Source organism: Ochotona princeps, chromosome 14, assembly GCF_030435755.1.
Source record: "Ochotona princeps isolate mOchPri1 chromosome 14, mOchPri1.hap1, whole genome shotgun sequence".
NCBI classification, from domain to species: Eukaryota; Metazoa; Chordata; class Mammalia; order Lagomorpha; family Ochotonidae; genus Ochotona; species Ochotona princeps.
Window position 1 is genome coordinate 12,461,881 of NC_080845.1, and position 4,979 is coordinate 12,466,859.

Genomic DNA, 4,979 nt, shown 5'->3' on the forward strand with positions numbered 1-4,979 from the left:
CGAGAAACGTAGCAGAGAGATCACAAAGAAGGCTTGCTTTCTAACAAAGGGAGGGTATGGATGAACGATTTTCAGAGCAGATGTGGGAGTGGTACTGCAAAGGAGTATGTGCCAGGTAGTTGAAGATGATTTATCTAAACTTTGTGATGGATTGGATATGGAAAATAACGGAGGGGTGAAACCATGCAGGGACTTCTTAGGTAAAAGATACTGGTTCCTGAAACCATTATAAAGAGGAGAAATTCAGAGTCGTGGGGAATGAACCTTTGCTTTATCAACCTGTTCACCTGCCGGTCTAACTAGAGTGTTCATGCTTATGTGTTAGTTTTAGCCACCTGGTGATGTGTATGTCTTTGTTCTTTCTCCTTCTTGGTAAGACTATGTCGAAACCCCATACGTGCCTCAGCCTTTCTCAGAACTCTCATTGAACCTGGAACCTAGTATCTAACCTTCTTTTGTTTGTTTCATAACAAAAAACAAAGGAGTTATCCATTGATAACTGTATCTTTCAATGTGAAATGAAGGGTGACAGTTATCCCAGAATCTTATCCACAGATAATCAATCTTAGAGACATTAAATGCTTAACTTAAGTCATTTGAGTAAAATGTGTTTCATATGTTTTAAGCTCTGGTGGTTCGTGTAGAATGCTGTGCTCCTTCATTCTTCAGTTCTCTACTCCGTGTGTGACGTAGTGTCTCATCTCAGGGCCCACGTACAGTACTTTCTGAAAGTGTCAGTTTTAATTTCTCTGGACCAGGAAAGTACAAAGAAAAGGTGAACCATTTTCTCATGATTTCAGAGGGTTTCCCTACACTCCATGGTTTCCCTTCCAAGGTCCTCATCTGCTTCTAGATTGCCTAAAATTTCCTCCAGATGATACAATACATGGGAAAGCACCCATCCTCTTCAGTGCTCATTATTCTGAGGGGTGACCATGTTGAGGAATATTGATATGGCATCAAGGCTTATAGCAAGTAACACTTTAAAGAAACCATAAAAAAATCATAATGCTGGCTCATGTGCTTGGGGAGATTGTAAACAGTTTGAATTATTAAACTGTCAAGTTGTCGGGACAGAGACAAACTCAAGTCTGGAGTGAAATCCCTCTGTGGTTCTAGTCCAGGCAGGCACGGAAATAAAGCGGGGGCAGGAAGGTGGGGCATTGAAATAAAGGTTTGAAAATTCAAATGCCTGCTGTCCTGATTTTGCCATTGTAATTCCCCAAGAGTCAGAGAGTTAGTCTGTATGTTTCAGTCATGGGTATATTTATTATTCTGAGCAAAACCCTAAGGGAGAAAAAGAAGTAAGTCATACTGGAAGCGTGTTCAGGAATGGAGGAGAAAAGGAAGACATCACAGCAATGTAGAAACTTGAAACAATAGTGAGTTTGTTTTTCCCCATTGGCTTTTTCTTGAACAAGAGAAGTGTTTATTTAAATACACATGGATTCATCATGTAAGCTCATTGTTACATGCCCTCCTTAGATATTATAAAATATTTTGAAACCTTGGAAAACAGAGAACTAATCAGATAATATGGCTTGCTTAAGGTCACATCAAAGTATTCTTTATCAGTAATACATACACACAGGTATACACACATGTTCACATATGTTAGACAACTACCCATATAGAAATACATTGTGCAGTGGTGTTTAAATTGTGTGGTTCAGAGCTTCTACCATCTCCTATAAAAGAAACCCTGTGTATAAGAACATTTTAAAACTTGTGAGTTTGCTGCATTCCTTCCAGTTTCTGGAAAACTTTAACCTCCCCCAAAGTTACAGTATGAAGAGTCAAGAAATGGATAATTGTTTGATTCTTTCAAAGTGACTGCAATTGTCTTCATAGTTTCTTGAAACCTACTATGAGTCATCCTTTTTTTTGGGGGGGGGGGGTCCTGGTTGCATTTCAACACCTTAAATAATCTCCTCTTAGCTTTGTCTGACCAACTACTATGAAACAAGTGAGTAAATTAATCAGTTGACTTTGTGAAATTATTTGCTTGATTTGAGAAGCATCCATTGCACAAAAGCCAAAAGTGATATCTAAAAAATACTACAGTCTGGTGCATGTGTGTGTGTATGTATAAATATTATATCATTATATTGTACATGTAATATATAAACAATATATATTAAACATGCAATATATACATAAATATAGTATATATAATATATAGTGTATACAATATATGCACAACATATTATAATGATATTATATGTTGTATGTAATATACAATCATATTTATTATATAATTGTATGGTATAATATACCATATTATATTATTTGGATACTGGGCCTGGTGCAATGGCTGGATTAGCTAATCCTCCTTTCAAGCACTGCATCCTAAATGAGCACTGGTTCATGTCCCGGATGCTCCATTTCCCCTCCAGTTCCCTTCCTGTGGCCTGGGAAAGCAGGGCAGGAATGTCCCCAAACCTTGCCACCTGGCACTTGTGTGGCAGACCTGGAAGAAGCTCCTAGCTCCTGGCTTCGGATCAGCTCAGCTCAGGCAGTTGTGGTCACTCAGACAGTGAACCAGTGAAAAGGAAACTGTTTCTAACTTTCTCTCTGCAGATCTGCCTTTTCAATAAAAACAAAAAAATCCTTAAAAAATATGTACAAATATATGAATGCAATACACACATCATTATTTAAGCAGTCATTTATAAAAGGAAGGCATATAACTGGTTTGTTAATGCTGTTTTCCGCAGGATTTCCTGTGTTAGCACAGTAAATATGCGGACACACGTCACATTTTATGTAGTCATTCTAGCAATTGGCATTAGAAGAGAAAGTCTTGAAGTTGAAACTGCAACAGCAATTTCATGCTTACAGATTGTCTATATTCCTCATCTCTGGTTTCAGAGACAGATTTCTGCTAGGATAACCGGATCATCCTAACATTCTTGGTTGATTATTTTTCTGTAGCATTTCATCCTTGTGTTATCATTCTTTGGTGAATGTAATTGCGTGTCTTGCATTATTGCTGAATGTAGCCAGGAAAGTTTGCCACATCGCAGAAAGCAGAACACAGCCTCAACCGCTTGACATGAAATCCTTTCTGCTGAAGCGAGATGGCTTTGTCTTTAATGATAATGTGTTTCTGCCATGTTTTGCTCTTTTTCTTTTCTCTGTCATTTCAGTACATCTTTCGATCTCTTCATCTCTTATAATCCTTGTCTAAACTTTTTTGCTTGGTTTGTAGAATTTTACATTTTGTTTAATTGTATAAGATTGCAGTTTTCAAAAAAAAATTGCCCACTTAACATTTTACTTTTTTAATAAAATATTTTAAGCTTACCATATATTCAAAAGCTTACTAGTTCTCTACTAAATAACAAAGAAAAATTAAAAGGACTTGTCCCATATCTTTCTTCTAACTACAACTTCTCGAAAGGCAAAATTTTGCATACTTCTACCAACCAAGCTCAATAACTTCCAATTATTGGTTTTCAATAAATGTTAATTAACAATTGGCATCCTGAGAAAGTGTGAAGATAAGATTAAGACAATGGATTCTGATAGCTTATGAACATTGATGGGCAATGACTTAGTTATGCAGAATAGACAGTTTTATAAATTATGTATGTTGGTATATTCCAAAGTTATGGAAAAGGGGAGTTAAAAATAAATTAATTTTGATAAAAAGTGGAAAATTTATAGATAGCTTTTTCATAATATGCATTTTTAACTTTCTGAGCCTATCTATGTTTGTATACTCAAATACATGTCTCAGTGTGGTTCATGGTACTATATAAAAATGCTTGATGCTTATTAATGCATGCAGTAAGAGATCTTTTTGGCTCATGATAATTATGGCTGAGACATCCAATCAGTACTGCACTAGTGTCTGGCAAGAACCTCATGGCTGCATCACAACATGGCAGATGGCATCATGTAATGAATGAACAGATAGCAGTGGCTAAAAGGTGCATATGAAGGGGCTACTTTATACCAAAGAGAGTAGATGATGGAGAAAGGGCCAGGCTCATTCTTATGTAACAGCTTTTGCCTACACTCATCCACTCTGGAAGGCCTCAACTGCTTAATGAGACTAGCATTAATTCTTTCATGAGAATAATCATAATTCCAACAATTCCTTCTTGGGCTCCCCCTGTTTCCAGAAACTCAGCAACGCTATGTGAGGGATCAAATCTCTAGCATACACTTTTTTGGGGGGATACACCAATACAAATGATGATGATGGTGATGGTGATGATGATTGATGATGATGGTGGTGATGATGATGGTGATGGTGATGATGATGGTGGTGATAATGATATGATGATGATGATAATAACAACCATTGCTCATTCTTCTCACTCTCTCTGGAAAACCCTATCTTTACGTAGCATCCTATCCCCAGATTTTCCCAATTCGCATTTTTTCTCAGAACAGATATGTTAGAGCTTCTAAAAAGACTTCTCTATTCCATTTAAGCCAATTTTTAGGAAAGAAATCTTGGTGCTCGCACAGCATTCTTATTCTTCACCACCATATCCTCCTTCTATTTATCACTATTTACAGTTTAAGTGTGTATTTTTCATTCACAAAACCAGAAATCTCCTGTGAATATGTGCTTCAAAAAAATAGTGATGGTTCTGTTTGCTAGTTCCCAAAAATCATTTCAAATTTTATCATTCTCATTGGCCCAAGTATTTTAACAGAATTAAAATAGAATTATTTTAAGCCAGACGAATGTTTGTTAAATTAGCAGCATTTGTACACAGTTAGCTTTCCTCATCAATTACACATACACCAGACTAAACAAAAACTTCTCTCTCTCCATTTTCAATCATGTATTCTCAGGAAATTCTCGTTTTATTAATTAAAAATATTGACTGTGGGGAATGCAAGTAATTTTGGAGGCACCTATGAAAGTAGATAATCTGTGTGTGTCATTGCCAAGTCTCCACCTGCTTTTTGAAAAAAAAAATAGAAACTGTTGGATTAGACAATATAAGCAGAACTGT